This window comes from Protopterus annectens, chromosome 3.part0 (genome assembly GCF_019279795.1).
Source record: "Protopterus annectens isolate FY-2018-M chromosome 3.part0, PAN1.0, whole genome shotgun sequence".
Taxonomy (NCBI): Eukaryota; Metazoa; Chordata; order Ceratodontiformes; family Protopteridae; genus Protopterus; species Protopterus annectens.
Genome location: NC_056731.1, coordinates 255,881,072 through 255,907,324, shown reverse-complemented (window position 1 = coordinate 255,907,324; position 26,253 = coordinate 255,881,072). Strand labels below are relative to the sequence as shown.

The following is a 26,253-nucleotide window of genomic DNA, read 5'->3' as shown; positions in this document are numbered from 1 at the left end:
TGGTCAGTACAGTATAAGAGTGAGTCAGCAAAATCCAAGTCAAGTCTTATTGTTAACTGTCATAATTGTGGGACCAATCATTAGTCTAAAAGAGAGAGGTGCTTAGCATTTGGTCAGCAATGCCACAGGTGTAAAAAATGTAACCATTTTCAAAAGTTTTGTAAATCAAGCAAGCCTCATTCAGTTATTAAGCAACATCACTCAAAGAAGCAAGTTGATCATGTAGAAAGCTGCAACAATACTTTCTATGTAGGTAGTGTATCAGTGGTCAGTGAAAAAATGCAGTAAATTTGTTGGCAAAGAATGAAGCATTTTGTACTGTCCTGATCAACTGTAAATCCACAGAAATCAAAGTAGACACTGGTACAAAGTGCAATGTCAGAAGAAACATTTTCTAAAGTGAGAACTGTTGATCAACTTAATTTGGCCAATTGTGCGAAGCTTGTTTCTTATGGAGGTGAAGAGATTCAAACCAAAGGCTCAGTAGTGCTTTCATACTATTCATCTGGGAACAGTTACAGCTTTCAATTTTATGTCAAAAGACATGTGCAGTCACTATTAGGTCTCAGAGACAGTTTGAGAATGAAACTGCTTTCTTTTACCAAATTAGTTCATCATGTAAGCACATGTTCTAGTTCCAACTTTACTGATGCTATTTTCTTAGAATATATTGATGTTTTTGACAACATGTGAGTCAAACTTTCAGTTGTGTACTCCATGAAAGTGGACCCAGAGGTCAGTCCAGTAGTCAGACCAGCAAAGAGAGTTTCAATAGCTATGCAGGACAAAGTCAAGGTCCAGTTAGACAAAATGGTGCAGCAAGGTATGATTTGTCCAGTCACAGAACCAACTGAGTGGGTGTCTTCCATGGTAGCTGCTTATAAGAAAAATTCATATGAAATTAGAATATGCATTGACCCAAGAGACTTGAACAAGGCATTAAAGAGATCTCATCATCTTATGAGTACAGTTGAGGAAATTGCCACCCTTATGCCAAATGCCACTGTTTTTTCTGTCTTAGATGCAAAGAGTTCATTTTAGCAAGTAATGCTTGATCACAAATCTTCACTACTGACTACATTCAGTACCCCATTTGGTAGATACAGATTCCTCAGGATGTCTTTTGGAATAAATTCTGCCAGTGAAGTCTTTCAGCATGCAATGGAGCTAATTTTTCAGACTACTCATATGCAATAATAGCTGATGATTTATTGGTTGGAAGCAATGGTGCAGCAGAGCATGACAAAACCCTCAAAATATTTCTGGACACAGAGCATGAAGTGAATTTAAAGCTCAATCCCCAAAATGTAAATTCAGGCTACCAGAAGTTACTTATGTAGGTCATTTATTTACCAGTACAGGCTTATGACCATATCCTTCTATAAAAGCAGCCATTTATGAGATGCCAGCTCCAGACACTGTCTAAGCCCAACAGAGTTTTCTTGATATGGTTAACTATTTGGGCATATTTATCCCTGACTTTAGTGAGTTATCAGTGCCTTTGAGAGAGCTGATATGCAAAAATGTTGCCTGGTAATGGTTAGAACAACACCAGAGAGCTTTTGATAACCTCATCAGCAAATTGCTGACCTGCCTACATTAAAATACTATGATAACCACAAACCAGTAGTTGTTTCCTGTAATGCTTCAAAGTTCGGTCTTGGTGCAGTTATTCTTCAAGAGGATAGACTTGTTGCCTGTGCATCTAAAACTCTCACCCAAACTGAGATGCAGTATTCTCAAATTGAGAAGGAACTTTTGGCAATTGTGTTCGCATGTTCGAAGTTCCATGATTATATTTATGGCTGAGCTATCCAGATAGAAACTGACCATCAACCTCTAGTCACTATTTTAAAAAAGCCCATACATTCAGCTCCACTGAAACTACAAAGAATGATGCTCAAATTGCAAATGTCCACACAGAGTTATTTCTGACAATAGTTTTCAGTTTACCAGTCAATTGTTTCTAAGATTTGCAAAAGAGTAGGACTTTATCCATGTTACTAGTAGCCCTGAATATCCACAGTGAAATGGCCTTGCTGCTGCAGTATAGAGTGCAAAGCAATTACTAGAGAGGTAAAGCAGGACAATACTGATATCTTCTTGAATTTACTTAATCTCAGAAATATGTCCCGTGACAACCTACTTGGTTCGCCTGCTCAGAGACTTTTATCTAGGCAAATCAGAACAACCTTGCCTATTAGCTCTAGTTTGTTGGTGCCTAATGCTAAAAACAACAAAGCAATCAAAGCCCAACTTTTTAATAAGCATTCTTCTCTGAAGTCCAGCTATGATAAAATGAGATTTCTTCATCTATTAAAAGAAGGAGATGCAGTGAGGATGCAAACGACGAAAGGCTTTGATCGAATTGGTCAAGTGAGAGGTATATGTGCCAAGCAGAGATCCTACTTAGTGGAATCTGAGGGTATAGAATACAGGAGAAACTGCAGGCATCTTCTTCCTGTATCAGAACTGATATTGCAGCATCATACCTGTGATACAGACTCTAGATCTCACAGCAACCCTGACAATGTTCATACCGAAGAACAGTATCCATTCCTGTTCCTGATGATGTCCCAGTTGTCCCCAAAGTTGAACATTCCTTGAAGACATTCCCCATTGCTGGATCCAATGCTGACTTTTACGTTACATGATTAGGTCATATTTCCAGACCTAGTGTAAAATATAGAGTGACCTGGACATGATTGTTTTATATGCATCTGATTTTGTATGATTGCATGTCATATAATTAGTTCTGTATAATTCATTGTCAAAAGATCATTTCTGTCATTTGCATGTCATTGAATATTGTCATTCAGTATATAAACTATTTGATAAAGAGGGAGGATGTAGATCAGAGTGTGTGCATGTACCTTTAAGAAGCATTTCCAGATGTAGACACGTGCATATAAATAGTTAACAAGTGCAGGCAGCAGTGCCATTTTGAGAGAACAGCCAAAGTGTTAACATGTATGAATGTGGTAGTCAGTATGTTTATACGTTTATTTGAGTTTAAGTTGCAAAGCCTCATTCCTGATGTGTTTGTGTGTAATAAAGCTGCTTGAACTGATCCCACAAATGCTCATCTGTTTTATCCTGACCAGATGAGCAACAGAAGGCTTTTGCCATGAAAAGTATAACAAAAGGAAATAGCTTCAGAAATCTAAAAAGAAATAGTTTGCTTGGATAAAGCAAGTGCCAAAGATCTAGGATGAAAAGAAACAACCAATCAGGTTTTCTAATAGCCTTAATTTTATCCAAATAAACCCTGAGTTGCCTATGCATGTCCAAAGTATGCAGCACCCTCTCACTCTCACTGTCAGATTGTGGACAGGGGGGAAAAGTAGGCAGATTAATAGACTGATTCAATGATAGCTAATTAATGACCTTAGGCATAAAAGAAGGGTTAGAGAGCAGGAACACCCTGTCCTCATGAAAGACCAAAAAAGGAGGACAAGACCTAAGGGCCTGCAACTCAGATACCAGTCTGCAGAAGTAGGAGCTGACAAAAGAACAGTCTTCCAGGAACAATGTAGCAAGGAAACTGAAGCAGCAGGCTCAAAAGGAGCCTGAGTCAGCTTCTCCAAAACAAAATTAAGATCCCAGGGAGGAGGAACTGGCTTCCTCGGAGGGTAACATTAAGGATGCCTTTAAGAAATTGTTTAACCTCAAATCTAGAAACTAAAAGAGGAGAAAAAGGCAGACAAGCAGAGATAGCAGATATGTGGGCCTTAATAGTAGAATAGGCCAAACCAGCACTGAGCAACTCACACAAATAAGAGATAACCAAAGGAACAGCCACAGCAAGTGGATCCAGGTTTCAAGAAGACACCAAATAGAAAACCTTTTCTATTTGGATAGGTAGGATTTCCTCGTAGCAGGTTTCCTGGCCTACTGCAGGACTTGCAGTACGCCCTCAGAAAAAAATGTCTCGACATGAAATCAAAATCCTATCACCCACAATGTCAGTTGAAGCGTGGACAGGTGGGAAATGGATGAGATATCCCTTGTCTTGTGTGATTAGAGCCACCCTATGAGGTAACTTGTGATGATTGTCCCTGGCTAGGTGCAGAAGTAGAGGGAACCAGTGCTGTCACAGCCACAAAGAAGTCACCAACAAGATTTTGGGAGCATCCTGTTGAATCTTGAACAGAACTTTTGGAATGAGAGGAAGGGGAGGGTATGCATAAAGAAATATCCCCTTCCAAGAAAATGAGAGGGCATCCACCTTCCAAACCAGAGGACCTGGGACTATAACACAAAACAGAGAAAATTGTCTGTTCAAAGGGGAGGCAAAGATCCACTTGAGGAGTACACCACTGGTGGATAATGTCCAGAAACACATTCCTGCGAAGCATCCATTCATGGGGCAGAGTTAAGGACCCGCTCAGAGTGTCTGCCACAAGTTTTGGCCAGAAACGATATAAACTGTTTTGAAGAGTCACTTGATACTTGACAGCAAGATCCCTTACCAGAAGTGCCAACTGGCAAAGAAGCTAAGATCTCATTCCTCCTGGTTTGTTGATATACCATATCACTGAGGTATTGTCTGTGGACACCTTGAGATGCTCTGGACAGAAAAGAGGATGAAAGGCCTGAAGAGCCAGCAGAAGAGCTCTCATCTCTTTAACATTAATGGGCTCCTTTTGTTGATGAGGCAACTACACCCCCTGTACTTTTAGGAGCCAAATGTCGCCCCCCCATCCCATGTCTGAAGCATCTGTGAACAATATCTGAGAGAGAAGTGGGGAAAGAAAAGGGATCCCTGGATTCAGAGACAACTGCTGAATCCACCAGTGAAGTTCCTGTCTGAGATAAGTAGAAGATGAACTACAAAGGCTAGAGGATGTGCATGTTGGAGCCACGCTGACTTCAAAAACCACTGAAACTTTCACATGTGAAGTTTGGTCAGAGGAAGCATCAGAATGGTAGATGTCAGAAAACTCAGAGCTCTCAGAAACTCTCTGGCAGTAATGGAAGCCAGAAGAAGAAGAGTTTGAAAGAAAGAAATGAGTGTTAAGGCCTTTGGAGGGGGCAGGGATGCAAGCACTGGCACCGTCTGAATCCTGCAACCCAGAAAAACATGATCCTGAGAAGGAGTCAGAGAAGCCTTTTTGAAATTTATAGTGAACCCCAGGCTCTGAAGAAGGGAAATGGCAACATGAAGATTTCGCAAAAGGGTCTCTGGAGAGTATGCTTAAATCAACATGTCGTCTAAGTAAGAAAAAATTTGGATCTCTTGAAGCCTCAAAAAGCAATCACAGGAGCAAGGCATTTGGTGAAAACCTGTGGGGCAGTAGAAAGGCCAAAAGGTAAAGCAGAGAACTGAAAATACCAGGAAGCAACAGAGAAACACAAAAACTTCCTGAAAAGAGGGTGGATTGGAATATGGAGTTAAACATCCTTGAGATCCAGAGGGACCATTTAGGCCTGAGGGAACAAAAGAGGAAACAGAATCTGAAGGGACAACATCCAAGAGGAAGGCACTTTTAGAAAACTGTTTAGATGAGAGGGATCTAGAATAGGTCTCCAAGTGCCCCCTTTTCTGGGCACTAGAAACAGTCTGGAGTAGAACCCTTTCCCCCTATGGACGCAGGCACCTCTTGAATAGTACCATGAGTCAAAAGATTTTTGAAGAACCTCTGGGAAAAAGAGAAGTTGTTCCTGAGGAGGCTAAGGAATACCCATAAAAGGAAGATGGGATTTCCACACCATGGAATACCCCTGACGAATAATCAACAGAACCCAAGAATCCTGAGTGATCTGAAGCCAAACAGTAATAGAAAGAGAAAGGCAAAGAGAAAGAGGAATGTTGCTGGGAAGAGAGTCATACAGCACTTGATTTGTCCAGAAAGGAAAGCTGCAGAGTCCCTGAAAACTGAGAAGCCTTAGCAGGAGGAGCCCATTTGTCACTCTTCATACCTTTAGCAAAAGGGTAGGATTGCTGACTAACAAAAACAGGCTTAGTGGGGTAGTTTCTCTGAAATGTAAGCACAGGAGAAACAAACACATGTTTAAGCTCCGGTAAGACCTTAACCTTATCCTGAAGGGACTTAAGCAAACCAGCAGCAGCTTCCCCAAACAAAAGTTTAGAATCCAGAAGAGCATCCATCAACATAGCTTTAATATCATCAGGTAGAGGTTGAAGCCTAAGCCAAGAATACCTCCTCATCACTGAACCAAAAACAGCAGTCCTAGAAGAGGCATCTGCTGCATCATAATTACATTTAATAGAATGATGAATGACTTGGGAGGAAGTACTTAGCAAGGAAAGAACAGAAGTTTTACTCTTGGAGTCTGGAAAATTAGAAATAAGTTGACAGGCCTAAGAAAGAAGAGCCAACACCTACCTAGACATATCTATTTTGGAAGCATGAAGTTTAAAAAATTTGAACTTCATATGGTTGAGACCATATGACTGAAGTTTTGAAACTTTGAATGGTTTAAATGAAGATCGATGTACATTGCAGAACAAGAAATTTACTGTTCTCTTCATGTAGTGCAATCTCAGTGTTGGTATATTTAATTAGCAGGGGGTGTGGGGGCTGCAGGGGAGCTTGCTCCACTGCATAAACATAAAAAAATTGCTTTTATTTTTTTTTATTGAAGTTTCAAACTTTCAAAACTTCAATGTTATGGTCTTGACCATATGAAGATCAAAGTTTTGAAAGTTTGAGCTTCCAAAGTAAATCCACCTAGACATATGGGTCTGATAATTAATAGCCCTAATAGCTAGGGTAGCAGAAGTGTAAACCTTCTTACCCAACCTTTCCATACTTCTGCTATCCTTGTCAGAAGGCAATAACTTGGGTGAAGGAGGCAACTGAGATGGCTTATCGTAGGCTCCAGACATGACAGAGGGATCACCAGCAGGACATTTATATAGGAAAGAACAATCCTCAGGCACCCTATAAAACTTGCATTTAAGAACATGAATTCTAAATCAGCTCTTGTTTGAGAAGGTTCTAGTAGTTGCCGTCTGAGGGCTTTCTCTTTTATGATGCACTAAAAAAGTTCCATCACTTTTCTTTCCTACACTAATGTTTCCAATCAGAAAAACAAAACAATTCTGCCATCTTGCTGTTAAGTCCTTACAGGTGTTATACAATGTTAGAGTCTTAACTCTTCATGAGTTGGGATTCTGTATGTGACACTTTTGTAGACTGTGTTCCATTCCCACTGGTTCATGTGATCCACAGTATTTCCTCTCATTCTTATTTATCCCTTTCTTCCATGCATTAATGCCTTCCCCTCATACATGTATACAGTTTCAGCCACTCCTTTATTCTCCATGTCACTCTAAATTCTTGTACTTTATGTTGTGTTAGTTTTCACTTATAGCTTATCATGTATCATATTTCTTTTATTGCTACAATATCAAGACATTGTTTTTCCATTAAAACCACAAGATCTGGTAACATATTGCAAAAGCCATTATGACTAGTACTTATTACCTTATTTTTTAACTTGTATTGTTTCTTTCTGTCTTATGCATCATATTAGGTAAACTTTTATTTTCATTTACAAATGAACTTTTTACACCATTCTCCTTAATCTTGTCTATGCCAGCACCTACACTGATAATATGGAGAAAACATAGGATGCATGTTCTTTTTCTAAACGTCTTACATGTCTATGTTCAATGCCTGCTGATGAAACATTTTGCATTTATTTATCTAACATTTGTTGACCGGGAAAGTCAGACTAGGTTCCACAGATCCTGATTTCAGCAGAGGCCTGGGGAGAAGCATGTTGTTAGAATGTGGGAGGAAACCAGAGTACCCGGAGGAAACCCGCACAAATGCAGAGAGAACATGCAAACTCCACACAGAAGGCACCCTAGCCAGAATCGAACTGGAGAACCTCTTGCTGTGAGGTGACAGCATTAACCGCTGCACCACTGCGCCACCCGTAGTTTTGTTACTCAGGATCTCGGTTTGAATGCAAGACATATGCAGACCATCATATGAGAAAGCCTGATCTCTCTAAGCTGGTTCTCCATCACTGTTGATATTAAACCACAGTATCCTACATTTGTTTTCAACTGAATGTTATAACTGTAACCATGCTATGGAAAGATTGCACTTCAGACAGCATTGTTGCGGGAGTTGTTTGTTTAAGGGCCTCTGCCAATTTAACAAAGTCCCCTTGCAACGGCTCTATCGCATTTTTAACTAAGTTCTTTGTTTCCAAATGGCAATGATATGCAGTTTATTATTTATTTATTCTACTTATTTATTTATTTATTTACATTTGTTGACTGGGAGTGTCCGACTGGACGTAGGTCCATTTTCAGCAGAGGCCTGGGGAGAAAAGCTCCACAGTTAAAATAAACAGACAGTAGTTACATTGGATTACATAGCAATTAACAATTTAACATAGCAATTACTTACAACATATTTACAGATGAAGAACATAGTACATCAGTAGACAACTAGAATCTTTATCTGTGAAGTACATAATAGAAATTAACAAATGTTACAATAAGAAGTTCCTGCTGTATAATAAGTACTAGGCTTATGAGCATCTGAGCTTGCTATAATCAAGGTAGTTAGTGGAGTGGAAAGAAAGGTAGTGGTTGGATGGGGTGGGTGATATTAGAGTGGGAGTTGCAAGGGCATAGCCAGCATGTTTTTAAGTGCGCTTTTAGTAAAGTTTTGAAGTGGGTGCATGATGGTATGTAGGTAATTGTGGGTGGGAGGGAGTTCCATAATTTGGCTATGGTGCAAGAGAATAGTGCTTCACCAGCAGAGTTATTGGCTTTAGTGATCTGCAAGTGATATTTGTTGCTAGATCTTAGTGGTCTGGTGGTGCGATAGGGTTGGAGTAGATTCTGGAGGGATGGGACATTTAGTGGATGGTTTAATAGTTTGTGGGCGAGTGAGAGTTGATACCATTGAAGGAGGTGAGGGAGTTTAAGCCAGCCCAGTTCAGCAAGTGAGAGACAGTGGTGATAATGGTAGGATGCCCCTATGGTGAATTTGGCGATTTTGTTGTAGCAGGTCTCTAGCTTGTTTAGATCGCATTGCCTTGGGTTGGTATATACTGGAGAGGCATAAAGTAGGGTGGAAATAAGGTGGGAATTTGCTATTGAAATATTTGCTGCTTTGGTGAGAAGTTGCTTATTTCTGTATAACGCTCCTAGTTTTTGTGGACTTTTTTTATGGTCATGGATATGTGAATGTCAAATTTTAGTTTATTGTCTATTTCCACTCCTAGCAATTTGGTGTGTTTAGTTGGGTATATAGCGGTGTTGTCTTTTGCTGTGATGTTAAAGTGAGAGTTGGTTTGAGTATGTTTGGTGGGTTGGAAGATGAGTAGTTTAGTTTTGTTTGGATTGAGTATTAATTGAGCATCAGATAACCAAGTTTCAACATAGGAAAAGGCTTCCTGTGTAACTTTTTGCAGTTTGGGTAGGGACTGGGCTGAGCAGATTATGGTTGAATCATCTGCGTATTGTATGAGTGTGCCATGTTTGGTGGCAGAGGCTAGATTAATGGTGAAAACAGAGAAGAGTAGGGGTCCAAGGATGGATCCTTGGGGAACCCCTATGGAGACAGGTAGTTTGGGAGATATGTCATTCTGCCATACAACGGATTGTTGGTGGTCAGACAGGTAACTCTGAAACCAGTTGGTGACTGATTGAGAGAAGGATAGGTTATTGAGGACAGAGATAAGTTGGTTGTGTGGGACCATGTCAAATGTTTTAGATAGATCTAGGAAAGTAGCAGAGGAGAGATAGCCATTGTTTTTATGCTGAAAGATAGTGTTAGTAAAGGAGAGTAAGGCAGTGGTGATGCTATGGATTGGTCGGAAACCATGCTGAGTATTGGAAAGGAGGTTGTTAGTAAGGAGGTAGTCTGAGACCTGAGAGTGTATGCATCTCTCTAGCATTTTGGAGAGTGGAGAGAGACTAGCTATGGGGTGGTAATTGGTTAGTTCTGTGGAGGATCCGCCTTTGTGAAGGGGAATTATATGTGATACTTTTCACAGTGTGGGAACGTAACTTTCTGACAGAGATCAGTTAATCAAGATGGATACTAGGTAGGCCAGAGCATCAGCTGCGATTTGTAGGTATTCACTTGGGAGGTTGTCTGCTGCTAATTTGGTGGGCTTAAGTTTAGTTAAGAGTTTTTTTTATGTTGGAGGTAGGTACAGGAGAAAAAGAGAAGGCAGTGGGGAGATTACTAGTTGAAGGTGTGGTTTGGAGGGGAGGGGGGGTTGTGTTGTTTAGCTAGTGATAGTATGGTTTGTGTGAAGTATGCGTTGAATGAGGTAGCAATATTTTCTGAGGAGTGAGGGATGTTAGGAGGAGGGGTACTGACTTTACCTGGGAGGAGGATGGAGTTTATGGATGACCAGAATTGTTTGGGGCTGTATTGTGAGGAGTCTAGGGCAGACTGGTAGTATTGGAATTTGTCCTGTTTTATTAGCTTTTTCACTCTATTGCATAGTTATAGGAATTTCTGTCTAGTTGAAGGGGGTTTGGTTTTGCGCCAGTGCTCCCAGGCTTTATCCCTGTTTTTCATTTCTGACTTAATGGTTTTCTGTAGCCATGGGGAGGGTTGTGCATTGGTTCTGGAAAGTTTTATGGGGACATGGTAATTAAGGATGCTCAGGAAGGTAGTATTAAAAAATTCAACTGCAACATCAAGACTGAGGTACTTTAGAGGATGCCAGTTACATTCTTTGAGGGATGAGATGAATGTGAGTGGGTTAAAGTTTAGTTTTTTACATATTTGATGGTAGTTGACAGGTTTAGCTTGGTATAGGTATTTTTTGAGTAGGAATGTTGGGGAGTGATCACTGAGGCTATCTGATAAGCAGCCTATTATATATGACTGGGGGCTGTTACTGACTAGTATCCAGTCCAGGGTAGTGTGCTTGCTGGAGTTTTTATTTATCCTGGTTGGCGACTGGACTAGTTGGGTGAAGCCGTGAAGGTTTACATGATGGGCTGGATGGTTGCCAGAACAGGATTGCCAGTTAATATTGAAATCACGTAAAATGATAGTTTCTTGGTGGAGATGGTGGGTAGACCAGCTGAGGAGGTTTTCTAGTGGAGGGATGTTTTGGCCAGGTGGGAAGTAGCATCCAATTATGTTGATGGTTTTGTTTTGATTTATTTTGAGGTTGGTATATATTATTTCGTCATTGCCTATTTGTGGAGCTGATGATTTTAAGATCTGGATGTTTAGATGCTGTTTAAATATTATAGCTACACCGCCTCCTTTTTTGTTTAGCCGGTCTACTTTTAGTATGCCGTAACCTGTAGGGAGTATTTGCTCACTGGTAATATGAGGTTTTAACCAGGTTTCTGTCAGGATGACTATATCTGGGGAGTACAAATCTATGGTGGCATGGAGTTCATGGACTTTGTTGGATATACTTCTAATATTTAGGCTTAGTAGAAAGAAGTCACTTGGCTTTCTATTGGCTGCAATATGGGATAAGTTGTGGTTTCTAGTCTGATTATGAGGATTGGGGTTGTAGATGGTAGGGCCAGGGTTGGGGTGGATGTCTCCACTTAGGGCTAGTTTTGATATGCATGAGGTTATTAGTTTTCTCAGTTTTTGAATGTGTTTGTTTATAAGGGAAACTTTATGATTGTGCTCTGTGGGTAATAGGTATGGTGAAAATAGTTTCTTCACCATTATATCTGTTCTCATGGGATACAGGACGTTCTGATCCCATCGATTCACCCCCAGACTATTCGCCCCCAGACGTTTTGACCCTGGACGATTTGACCCCCACAAAAATTTACCTTACCAGCTTTTGATAAAGCAAAACTTAAAAAGAAATACTTCAGAATTAAAATAAAAGTGTGTGCAGTATCCAATCTGTTGTGTAATGAATATGCACATTTCATTACACAACTGTACCACAAAATAAAAAAGTACACATTACTGGTTTAACACCATAACATAATAAATCAACAGATAAACACAACATATTTTAACTTGATGACACTATCACAAAAAAACTACAACAAAAAAAATAGTTAAGAAAAGAAATGAGAAAAATACTGGTTCTGTAGCTACGCTTTATAAAACGAAAGTGCGACATTAGGAAGGGAAAATAACTCTAAATTCTAATTCAAAAAAAGTTATATAAAATACTGTACAAATAAAGAGTATATATATATATATATATATATATATATATATATATATATATATATAAAATTAAGTATTACAGTGACATTTAAGTAAATATTACAGCAAAGAAAATAATAAAAAGTGTGTATCAGAGTCAAATAAAAGAAACACATGAACTACCTGCAAAAGCACACATCAAGTTAAACAATTCCGAAAAAAGAATTTCCATGTAATCATTTTATGCAAACACAAATGAATATGACAAATATTAAGTCAGGTAAATCACATAAATAGTTACATTCTAATATGTATTAAAACCAAAAGATAAAAAAGCAGACAGGAGCCTATAGGCCATTTAATAAACTAATTTCTTATACACGTATTGACTAAGAAAAGGTATGCAGAAGTTACAATTCCATAAAAACATCAAAACAATATATAGAATAAAAATTGCAAATAAACATAACATAAAAATGCACATAACATAAATAATTCTCACATAAAAAGTAATTAAATGCCTTTCGGCTTTTCCCGGTTAAGGGTCGCCACAGTGGAACTCCAGTCTGCTCATGATTGGCAGTGGATTTTATGGTGCTGAATTGCCAGCCCGATGCCCAACCTTCAACGAAGGCAAGGCCATTCACGCTCTCACCTACCTGCATGTCTTTAACGTCACTCGACCACGGGGAGGACATGCAGACTCCACACAGAAGGCACTCCAGCCGAGAATCGAACGGGAGAACCTCTTGCTGTGAGGCGACAACGTTAACCATTGCACCACCGCGGCAATAAAAAGTAAATCCTAAAGAAAAACAAGGACAAGTAAAAAAGAATTACATGCAAAAAATACATAGTGACATAATGAAAAATGTAACTACTCCCACCTACTGGAACTACTAAAACAACATCAATTAAATAAACATTAACATTATAAAAAAAATAAAATATACTTTAAAACCATAGACTATCAGTTTAATTATCGTGTATTTCATTAATGAAATAAAGCAGAAAAACAAATTTTAAAAATTTATTTGGGATTAAATAGTCCGGGGTCGAATCATCCGGGGTCAAACTGTCTACAAGTATTGCCATAGACAATAAATGTGCAAACAGGAAAGTTTATGTAATTACTTTGGGCTTGAATCATCCAGGGTGAATCATCCAGGGTCAAACTGTCCTGCTTTCGTTCTCATGACCCTAAGGATGCACTCTTTGTCACTTCATGCATAACATTAAGCACACACCTCACCTTTCTGTAATGCTGTTATCCAAGTTCTACTCCCTTAAAATGGAATGGTATGTGACAACATAGTTCATTCTTTCTTCCATCTCATTCTTACTTCCTGTGTGTCTCCTATGAGAAGGTTTTCATCATTGTTTTCCTCTCTAACATGACTACCCTCATATAGGTAGTAAGGAATGTCAATACAGTCCAGGAAGAATGTACTGGTACAGCTGGAGGGATGTGCTTGTCTTCTTCCATAGTATTTTCTTTGAGTCTATTGTTGTCTAAATGGGCTTTTTTCTAGGCAACATCTGGGGTAGTGGGGATGATCTTTCTGGTCCCTGGTGGGAGAGGCACTCACCTACCAGACATAAAGATGTGGTAGCATGATACGCCTGCACACACACACACACACACACACACACACACACACACACACACACACACACACACACAACCCAGTTTGCAAAGCAATGGCATGGCATGATAAATCAGTTTTCTATATATGTTTTGTTACATTCTCTCCTTTTGCTACAGAGACAGGTCACTTGTTGTTGTGTCTTTCGGCTTTTCCCGGTTAGGGGGTCACCACAGAGGAACTCTGGTCCGCTAATGATTGGCAGTAGATTTTTACATGCTGAGTTGCTGGCCCTGATGCACAACCTTCAACGAAGGTATGCCCATTCACACATGTTTCCACACAGAAGACACTCTAGCTGAGTATCGAACAGGACAACATTTTACTGTGAGGCGACAATGCTACCGCAGCACCACCACCGCAGTTTACAGAAACAGGTCACTAATAACTGCAAATGATGAAATGATGTCCAACAAAAATTATTACAATAGGTAAAACATTACAGCCATCTACCAGAAAGGATAAGTGGTGCATTGAATTACAACAACCAGCACAAATTCAGAAAAGGGCTGGTTAAAAGGAAAAAGTACGCAGGAGGTACATGCAGCAACTAAGTTATACCTTATTAATATACAGCAAACAGTGAGCAAATAGTATTTGTCAGCAGAGGAATTTGCCCTAGTGGTCACGCAAGAGAAACAGGCGTGCCATGGCAGTGAAGCACTATGTATTTATACCAGCAGTATTAGAGGGTCTTGTCAGCCTGGCACGCAGTTGTATCAGCATGAAACGGTTACACAGAGTTGCATTTGCTGGGTGGCCTTCCCCCTTTATTCCTCCCTTTCTTTCTTGGTCCAATTGGTCATGTTATATGTGTGCATGTGATTCATCATAGCCAAGGAGACACAGTAGTTATGCCTCTTTGACCTGAGACTGAACTAGCAGACCAGAGTGGATGCCATGTTATGACCACCTGGCAGTGGGCTGGCCAGAATAGTCATGGTTCAATGCTGGTTTTAAATGAGTTATGAATAAGTTTTATGAATTGATGATTGTCACCATTTTTACATTTATTCAATAAACTGGTCACAATGGCAGAAAGTGATTTTTTTTTTTTTTTTTTTTTTTTTGTGGATGAGGGGACAATTGGTACAGTTGCTGATGCTGGGATTTAGCTGAGCTATGCCATCTCTGTTCAGACTTTGTTCTATGTCATTGTCCTTTTATATTCCAAAAAGAAATTTAAAAAGCTTGATTATACAATGCAGAGAATTGAATGTCAGCAGTCTTTTAAATAATTATTCTCTTTAGAAACATTAGTAAACGTGGAACATGACTCCAGAATTTTTTACAATCTGTAGTTCTTAAAAAAAGCAGTTACAACTCAGTGGTTACTAGTGCTTCAGTTTAATTTTTCTTGCACCTGTGAGTGAAGTATTTGCTCAATAGTCCTATAACAACACAATAGTCCTAGAACAGCTGCATGATGGTCTTTTGTAGTGTATGTTTGTGTTATAGATTTCCTTCTAAAATGGCAGATAGTCACATTGTTTATGTTTTTTCCTGGATGATATGGCTTTCAATATAACCTTCATCATCATATTTGTTGAACAGTCCTGCTGCATTGTACACATCTTCAATAACTCTATTAAAATGGAAATTATGAATTCCTGCCTGAACTGCCGCTTCTTAATTGCCCAACAATCATGCTGAGTTCACAAAAGAAAGGTCTTTTCATGCAACCTTTTACTACTTTGTGTAAATGGGTTCACCTTTCAAATGTTAATGCTGTCCCTTTTCCTTAGAATGACTGTATCATCAACAGAATAAAGCAGCTCAGTGGAGCTGAGAAAATTTGCCGTCATATTTTGTGCCAGCTAACATATAGATCTCTTTTGAAAGGATAATAAAAATTAAGGACAGTGCCTTCTTCTAGCACTTCAACCCCCCTTTTTTCTGTTTGTTTGCAGTTTAAGAAAGGCACATTTTCTATTACTTGTCTTGCTTTACTGCAGAAAATCAGACAAGGCAGAGGCTTTAAGCATGCTAGTCTTAAGGATAAGAAAAAGTAAACATTCTTCACAGAAGAACATTCACCTATCAGATGCTGAAACCTTTTTCTCCTCAGACTAGTTGTTCTCTAGTGACATAAGATTTTGCCCCCAGTTGTGCAGTCTAGATTAGGGGTAGCTGCATTTCCACCCATATAGCCAGCTCCATGTGAAGATTTTTTAGCCGCCTATGAAATTACTTAGTCCATAATTAACAAAGGTTATGTTAATAAAATTATTGTGTTTTAGTTTAGAAATAAAAGATTATAACTGCAGACCCATTCTCAGAAGGCAGTAAAGACAACTGGCCCATGTTGAAGGTAAGCTATAAGGACTTTTTTTTCAACCCTATTTATTTGCTATTTGTTGACTGGGTAAGTGGGCTGAACTGTTAACTTTTTTCAGCCATAACTGTACACTATTTCAAAGATCTCATATCACAAGCACAAGGTAAGTATGGCTGTCAAAACTCTGAAAAATTAAATGTGAGTCAAAGAAAGTAAGAGCTGCTATGATACTCACTGCTTCAGCATTAAAGTGCTTTTTTTTCCAGTGGGACAAAGCCTTTGTACTCCTAACTTCTGATTTAGATGTATACATTTACACACACGTAAATATAATTACACACACACACACACACACACACACACACACACACACACACACACACACACACACACACACACATGCTCGCGCACGCATGCGTGTATAATTTTACACACACACTCACACATACACACATGCTCGCGCACGCATGCGTGTATAATTTTACACACACACACAAACACACACACACACACACACACACACACACACACACACACATGCTCGCACACGCATGCGTGTATAATTTTGCACACACACACACGCACACACACACACACACACATGCTCGCGCACGCATGCATGTATAATTTTACACACACACACACACACACATATTAATTTTAAGACTTCTTTATCTCTTTATCTCGGAGAGAGTGGAATTTTTATATGTACTATAACCTTAGACTTAGCAAACAATTTAATTATTTGTCTTTATAATCTTGTTATTCTAAAGAAAGCAATTTCAGTTACTGGAACATCAACAGGCATGGTAGTAATGAGTCGGGTGTACTTAAATAGGTTGATGCTGTTTGTTGGATGATGATGTATGATATCTAAACAGTTAATGTTCACATAACCAAGTATGATTGTTTCATTCTCTATATTTTTGGATGATCAGACAAGCCTTTCTTCAAGTATTGGGATATTGTTACCCGGGGGATATATGTGACTATAATGCAGATGCTTTTACTCCTGTTCATTTTCAAGTAGGATATTAGTATTTCAGCTGTAGAAAACATGGAAGTAGGTTTATTATACGGACAATATTCAAAGTATTATGGTATATGAGAGCAATGCCCCCACCTTTTTTTCTGAGCCTATCTGTTCTCAGGCAACAGAAACCTGATGGGAGGAATTCAGAGGTTTTATTATAAGGTTTTAGCCGAGTCTCTGTTGCTGCAACCATATCTGGCTTATAGTGTTCAATCCAGGCATGCAGATCTGGAATTTTGTTTCTGATGCTTTGGAGGTTGATGGTAGTGAGGTTAAGGGTTTTGTGACAGTTCTTGTGATAAAGAGGGGAGTGAGTAGTCCAGGATTGGGATGAATGTCACCACATAGTATTAGGTTGTGGTGAGTGTGTATGGGTTGCAGTTTTTTTCTTTGTGTTGTATTCATGTATGGTGGTCAGTTTTATTTTAGTTTTTACATGTAAGGTTAGAATTAGCTTTTTAAGGAGGAGGGTACTTGTTGCATCTAGAGGGTGCTATGTCAGAGAAGTGAGTAAGTTTGGGCAGAAGAGTGGCAGTTACATGAGGGAGTTTGCAATATTCATGTATGGATACAGTTGTATCCCTTTACAGATTGCATGTTGGCCTTATGGATGATCTCCCATGACCTATCCAATTAAGATGCAAGGACAAATTATTGATATACAGGTCTGCATTGCTACCCCTGAATCAGGATATCACCTGTTAGACAAATGATCTTTTCTAACACCCTTTTATACTTTCCCTGGGAAGATGAAAAGCAAGGAGCTTCTTTAATTGCAAATCTTTTTGAACATAGGGACACCTACCAACCTTTCCTAATCCTGAGGTCCTGCCCTGTCTTCCATACAGTATTGAAAAGGTATATTAACTAAGGCACCAGGACAGTATCTAGAACCACTATTAGATATGATCTTCTCCTGCAGTTCTGTTAATTCAGAACTGTTTACTGCTACAGTAATATTGTCTACATAAATAGACCCAGTCCCATCTGGTACTGCTTCCTCAAATTTATTCTTAAAATTTTCAAACAATTTCACCATGCTAAGGTCAGGGTTTTGTCAGTCTTGCTGAGAACAGCCAAGACAATGTCCCATCTCCTAAATCAATGGACTGTTTACCAGACCATCTTTGAGGCCTGCTCAGAGTTACTTTCTATGCTCTTATCAAACTCTCCCCACATCTGAGCCTTCTCTTCAGTGATTGCTTCAACTGCTGTCTTCTAAGCTTCTTGTTATGTTAATCAAATCAAAAAATCTTCTCCCCCAAATAGTACTTCACTAAAGACCTCTTCCTTTAAAGATCAAAAGCAAAGTTTTTTTTAAATAGGTAAGTACTAGGCTAGCAGGCTTTGCTGGTCATTTTAAGCCTAGCCAACTTAATTTTTGATGCTTGAATTATCCTATTCCATTTGATGTTAGATTGCCCTAAACCATCCCATGGTTGATAATTGTATGTTATCCCTAGTGACAATAACTGGAATAATACCACAGATAGTTTGAGGGGAAACATGCATATGATGAAACATGTAGGATATGCCTGTATCCATTAGTAGTACAGGGAGGCAGCCCTGAGGTAAATCTTCTATTACCCATCCATATGTCAAAGATGCCTCCTTGGCCCTCTTCAGAAGGAACCTTGACAATTGGATGGGAGATAGGAAATTCACCTCGGGGATCATGTCAGTCACCCTGCTAGACAGGGGTCCAGGGAGGTAAATATTGTGGGAAGAAATATCCAGGGAATTGTTATGGCTAGGCTTGTATAGGCCCTAGGGCTGATAGCCTAGTACCAACATATGAACCTATGAACTATGAGCTTGAATATGGGCAGAGATGAGCTTTGTTTTACATGGATGGGGAGTCTGTTCCATAGCAGTGGTATTGTCTGTGAGATATATCTATCCAAATGTTCTGTTTATGTTACAGAAGAGGTTCAGATCCCTGGACTGAGTATTTCTAAGGCCATTTAATTTGCTGATGTGTAGTAGGTCCATTAGCATTTGGTTGGAGGATGTCTTGCATGCCAGACACAGGTCACATCTTGCTATTCTGTATGATATCAAGTATAGTGACAGCACTTTGAGTTGGTCCATGTAGGACATGTTGTTTAGGCCTTGTATTGTTTTAGTAAGGTATCTCTGTGGACATTTCAGTTGCTGCATTGGTCTGGACAGATACATGCCAAAGGGGGCATTATACTCAAAAAATGGCCTAAAGAGTGCTGAGTAAAGGGGGGCAATGACATCTCTAGGTCTAGATCTGGATGCAGTCCCTTTGTTTATAAGCTACACAATATAGAAGGACTTTCTTACAATAGTGGACACACGCTGGTTAAATGTTAGGTCACTGTCCGCATGAGGTCCCAAATCCCAAACAATTAGGTCACTGTCCACATGAGGTCCCAAATCCCAAACAACTGTGTCAACTCTTAGGGGTGTATTGTCCATGTGTTTTTTCCCTGGGAGTAAATGACTTCCCAAAGGATACAATAATACATTTTTTGTCATTTCGTTCCAGATCATGATTTTGACACTAGTTACTTATTTGAAACAAACCCTTCTGCAGGATGGCTAAGTCATTTGGGGATTCAATGACTGCTCCTAGCTTGCAGTCATCTGCAAAATTAGTCAACCAGTGCCCTTTGGTATTGGCTTTAACTCAAGAGAAGTAGATGTCAGACAGGAGAGAACCCAGCACAAAACCTTGTGGTACATCACCGATGATAGGTCTCTTTGTGGAAGTAGTTTTCCCTATTTTGATACCTTGTGTCTTATCTGTGAGCTAGTTGGCAATCCAGTTTATTTAGCTATTCTACCAAGCCTGAGTGGTGGATTGTGTCAAAAGCCTTGGCCAGGTAGATGTATATGGTGTGTATCATTTTACCTTCATCTATTGCTTTGGTGACCTTTCCAAAAAATTCCACCATTTTGAGTAAGCATGACCTGCTCTTGATGTATCCAAACTGAGATGGGTCCAGGGTTCGGAGGTTACCTATGCCCTTATTGATTAGTTCTATGGTAAGCCATTCCATCTCATTACATATGAGGCTGCTGAGAATTATGAGGCTGTAATTGCCTGGGTCTGTGGAAGTCCCTTCCTTATGCAAGGGTATGACTTTAGCTGTTATCCATTCACCTGGAACAAAGCCTGTATGGAGGCTGAGGTTAAACATTGTTGTTGGGGGATGGGGTGGCTAAATCTTGATTCATGCTGTTTAAGATGCATGCAGGGATATTGTCAGACCCCCTTGATGCAATATTAAGCATCTGATAATGCTTTCAGGGCATGGCTTTGTGTGATAGTTGGAGGCAAGTCTGCTCAGGTATATCTTGTGGGATTAACAATCAAAAAATGTGGGAACCTCAATGGCATGTTAAACCAAAACCAATAAATTCAAAAACACACTAAAATGCAAAACTCTTCAACTTGACAGCATTTAATAAACATGTAAACCAAGTGCTTTCTGTTCTTACATTTTTTGAGACTACATCATTGTAGGTAACATAATTCATAATCAGCACAGTTCATTGCTGCATTGTACTTCTGAGATTACTTGCATGGCTAGAAAAGGTCTTTTGACTGTCTTTGGGATGCTATTTTAGCTTCAAACTTGGCTTTGATGGATTTTATTAAGCTCTTTAGTTGCTTGTTTATTTGAATGATGAGCTCTATCATCCTGGGAATTACTCTTATTACTTTTGATCAAAATGATCTTCCTTTTATTGTAAAGCTTGTTGGTATTATGGTTCTACCATTGGAGATTAGCCTTTGTTTTGACAGGGTACAGCTGCATCTATGCAGCTGTTTATATGCTAGTATAGTGTAGAGATCTATGTTTCCACATATTCAGTGGCGCTGACTGAGTTTGGTGAAGATTTGAAGCTTGCCAGTGTATCACTTAGGAGTAGGTAATTTGTCTTAGAGAAATTTCTAAATGTACTTTGAGTGGAAGGGGTGTCTGGTTTAATTTTATTTTGAAAGAGATGGCTTTATGGTCAGACCTAACAAGTAATGTAAATATGCAAGGGATGGTGCAAGATGCCCAAATCTTAGTAAGGACAAGATCCAAGATGTTGTTCCCATGGTGGGTACTCTGACTAATTGTTCCAGGAAGTTTGTATAGACAAAGTCTAGGAATTTCTGTGCTTCTACACTAGTGCTGGTGTAGGTTTCTCAGTGTATAATTGGATAGTTTTGATCAACTAGGAAAATGGTGTTAGGTTTAATAATAAGTTATTCAATTTCATGTAGATTGGCATAGTGGCTATTCTGTGTTACAGACAGAGATCTACAGCTAGCTAATGTGTGGTGGGGGACCTTTCTGATGGTTATTTGGGCATGAAGAAGCTCTAATGCATCATACTGCTTTACCAGCCTTCATGTGAGTCTCTTCTATATGAAGACTGAGACACTTCTATTTTTTTTTCCTATCCTGTGCAGTAGCTGGTCTAAATGTGTAGAGGGCATCTGCTCAGCCAGAGTGCTCTGCACCATTTTAAACCATGTGTCAGTCACTATACAGAAGTCTATGTCCTCCAGAGTGAGAAAGGCTTGTAGGGGGTAGAGTTTTTGCTACAGGATTTGTGCTTCTATAGCTCTTTACATCCTGGCTTTGTTGCTAGAGTGTTATATTCTGTTTATGATTTGCCACATTCCAATGCCTTTCTGTTAGTTACATTGCTGTTGTTATCCCCTATTCATGGGTTCTGTGTAATTTCCTATCTACAGAAACTGGAATCATTAAGTATTAAACCCAGTACCAGCCCCAAATGATACACTAACTACTTCACTCTCTGATGCTCCCTACTGTTTATACACTAATTACAGTTTTTATCAGCTCTTGATGTAAAAGCTAAATTTCTGAAATTCTAACCTACATGTAATCACTCACCTGTAGTTCGGAGTCATAGGACTAGGGGAACTGTGACTTGCTACATGTTCTGAAGTCACATAGATCCCCTATTGCCTTTATTTGATTGGACCCCTCTCTACTAGTGTGTTATAACCAGCACAGAGCTGCACTCACACAGGGTCATTTATTCAAGACTGAGAAGTGTGGAAAGCCCTCAACTGTGAGAAATGAGCTTTTCATCAAAAAGGGAAGAAAAAATATTTTATTTCAATTCAGCTTGTATATTTTCAGTTGCCCTTATATTTCCCTGTGTGGTGATACTATTCTTGTACTTTTTTTCTTATTTCCATGTTTTAGCCAAAAAAATTATGTGTGTGTATTTTTTTACTCATTCTGGGACCTTAGAACATGCCTCTCAACCTGACAGCACAAAAATCTGGACAAAACTAGAAAAAATGGGGGGACAAAGGCCCACAAATATTGACAGATTTTAAATATTGCTCCTATAAACTTAGAAAGTTGATAGAATGATAGATTTGCCAAAATTATATATTTTCTGAAAGATATGAAGTGTAAAACTCAAGCTCTCTGTCATTATTCAGTATTATTTAATGACCTCAATCCTCAGTGATTTGTCAGAAAACTACAACTTTTACGAAGAACAGACCAAAACTAAGAGGCACAAATCTGGACATTCTGTGAAAACCTGGACAGTTGAGAGGCATGCCTTAGTATTGTAGCTTAAACTGCATTTCTGGGAGAATTGTGAGTTACTGCAGGATCTGGGCATCATTTATACATTATACTACACTTCAAGCTCTGTAAGTAGAATTACTTGGAAATGCTGGCTGCTAATATTTTGAACTCTGTCTAGGGCCTTAGTGTTGTAGTTTCATTCACAACTGCGAGTGAATTGTGAACTACTGTAGGACCTGAGCCTCAGTTAGTCATCTATTCTATTCATTTCATTTAGTCATTTATCACCATATTTTTCTATAAGCTGTGTTACTGGTAACTCTCTGCCTAGTCTGGTACCTTAGACTGTAGTTTGGATTGCAGTACTGGTAGTCCTGACATTTGTTACTGCAGGACTCCTGCTTCTGTGCTTCCACAGCTGTTTACATTCCAGTTTTGCTGGAGTCTTATATTCTGCTTATTGTCTACCTGATTAATGCTGTATTCCAGTGCCTTCCATTTGTTACACTGCTACTGATTTTCTCCTGTTCTTGTGACTACTCCAACCCCCAGTGACACATTACATACTGGTCTCTCTGCTGCTCCCTGCTTGTACACTAATTACAGAGTTTCCCTGTCCCCACTATAAAAGCTAACGTTTCTGAACTTCTAACTCACCTGGGGTCATTTACTGCACTAAGAGAGGTGTGACCTGCTACAGATTTAGAAGTCACAGAGCTAGTTTTCTATAACCAGCACAGAGCTAAGTCCAACCAGGGTATTTTATTCAAACCTCTGAGAAGCTCGGAAATCCTTGAACTGTAAGATATAAGCTTCTCATCTGATGGGAAAGAATAAATGCTGCACCAACAACATTGAACTTTCTCTACAGTGGGTTGTCTGCACAAGAGCTGTTTTCCCTATAAGAGTCTGGCAACATCTATACAACCTTAGAAATCCTGGTGTGAGCTGCAAATAACCTGCACCAAATGCATATAAACACACCTTGACATACAGTATATCCTTGATCAAATAGCTAGGCATTTACCCATGCCTTAGTAGTAAGACCACCCAGTTATAGTCATCTCAAGCCCCCCCCCCCCCCACATTAGTTATTACTCTGGAGCCAAACTTCCTCACAATGTCTGTAACCAGCCTGTTTGAGATGGATATCTTGAGGTAGAGTAAGAACTGTTTCATGCTGTCTCACAGTCATCATTTATTCAAATAGCAAATACATAATGTCCTTGGAGGCAAAAATATCCATACAGTAAACTCAGACACAAGTGTCAGCAGTACAGCACACACACCACCTCCTCAAGGCCATCACAATACCCCATAATCCATCATATATTGAGGTTCTAATGATAACTTTCCTAAACCTCAAAGACCTCCAAAATACAACACAAGCACAAAGCACATTCAGTAAGTCAAGCTTATCACCTCACATAGTACAATGAGTCCCAAAATCAAGGATGCTGAGCCCATAAGGCAGACATCTACCTAATCAAATATTCTAGTTATAGGCAACTGTATCATAAGACATACAGATGTACCTCTTACAAGGCTAAACAATGAAATAGTAGCAACTAGTCTCTTGTCTGGTGCCAGGATCTATCAGATCACACACACTGAAGTCTTTGAACAGCAAATATCAGTGCGACTCTGTCATAATACAAGTGGGTATCAGTGACTTGGAATGTATCTCCTTAGACTACATGAAGAGAGACATGATGGAGCTCTTACACTATCTGTCTGAGGGAGGTTTGAACCTAGCTTTGAGCAGCAATCTACCTTCTTTTTGATGAAAAACCCCAAATATGATTCCATAATATGAGCAAACAAAAAAATTGACTTCAGTAATTAGCTTTGTTTTTGGTGTCATTCAGAGGTGATTCAATATTTGTCAGCCTGGGAGGATATGATCAACAGACCATGCTTCTTCACTGGAGATGACCTGCATCTGTTCTCTCTAGGGTTTCGATTACTGGCAAAGACTTTGTCTACCCATTACTGATAAGCAAAAACTTGAAAATATGAAGGTATTTCTGATCAATATTAGGAGCCTAAACAAGAAACTTAATTCCTTATAAGTCTTCCTCACCTTGGGGAGTGTGGATGTCTGTATAATGGCTGGGACATGCTTTAAAATGGCAGAGTTGTGCAGGGCTATAACTCCTTCCACATGTTTAGACCAGCTACTGAACAGACAGAAAAAAGGTGGAGGTGTCTCAGTCTTCATCCAGAAGAGACTTATATCAAAGTTGGTAAAGCAACATGATGCACTAGAGCTTCTTCATGCCCAGTTAGCCATCAGAAAGGTCCTGTACCACATGTTAGCTAGCTACAGAACTCCAAATATATAACCCATGAATGTCACAATGCCTATCTATATGAAATGAGATCACTCAGTATTACCCTAATACCATTTTTCTAGGTGATCTAAACTATCCAACTATAAACTGGAAAAATACACTTGCCACAAGTGCACAAGCACAAAGATTCATGGACTTTGTCATTGCAAATGCTCTGGAACAATTAGTAAGACTGCACACTAGGGGAAATAACATATTGGATCCTGTCCTTACCAATAAAGGGATATATATTCAGAATCCCTTGTGCATCTTTGTCACTTGTTGGGGCTGACCATAAAGCAGCTTCCTTTGAAATAAAATTGATACCAGAGACTCTTCTCTCTAAGATACTTATAAAAAATTTTCAAAGACAAACAAGCAACTCCTAAATTATACAGAGGAAAGCTTCAATTCAAATTGGCTGAATATATACCATCATAATATACTAGCACAGGTGCAGCTGTACCCTATAGAACAAGTGCAGGACAAACCCCAGAAACAAACAACCACCTCCCCCGCCACGGTGGAGCCATAATATCAAAAAGCTTTACAACAAAAGGAAAAGAATTTTGAACAAAAGTAAACAGTAATTTCCAGAATGATAGAGCCCTTGTCACTGAAATAAACAAACAACTCATGCTCTTAACAAAACCCAATTTGAGTCTAACATAGCCAAACACAATCACAAAGCCTTTCTTCAGTTATGTTCATAATCTCAGAAGCAAAATGCAGCAATCCTCTGAGCCGATTGTGAACAATGTTACCTACACTGAGTCTGAAGATATAGCTAACCTACTGGCCAAAAAATTCTGCTCAAACTTTACCCCTCTTTCCCTTTCATATCTCCCACACCATACCTGAAACCAACATGTCTCCAGCTATCACATAAGGCTTAGCTCTGAAAATGCTATCCAAAGCTACAATTTTGCATTGTGGGGTCCTGATAATATACCTCGATTCATCTTAAATAGCATGAAACATGATTTAGAAACCCCACCCCAGCAATATTGTTTAACCTTCATAAAGGTTTTGTACAAAGCAAATGCAGAACAGCTATAGTCATTCCGCTGCATAAGGGAGAATGTTCTACATACCCAGGCACTTACAAACCCACTAGTTTGACCAGCATCATATTCAAAGCCATGGAAAGACTTATCATAGAACTAACCAATTAGGTCATGGGGAACCTCCATAAACTGGACTTACATCAGTTTGGATTCGTCATGGGCAGGTCATGTTTACTCAAACTAATAGACTTCTTCAAAAACATCACCAAACCACCTTCTTCAAAAACATCACCAAACCAGTGGAGTAAGGTAAAG

At 39.3% G+C, this 26,253-nt stretch overlaps 1 long non-coding RNA gene across 1 annotated transcript in view; it reads right to left on the bottom strand.

Annotated features, from left to right (window-relative positions):
• The window catches only part of LOC122796334, a 635,752-nt gene that overhangs the window by 257,567 nt on the left and 351,932 nt on the right, over positions 1 to 26,253 (bottom strand). The window lies entirely within an intron of this gene.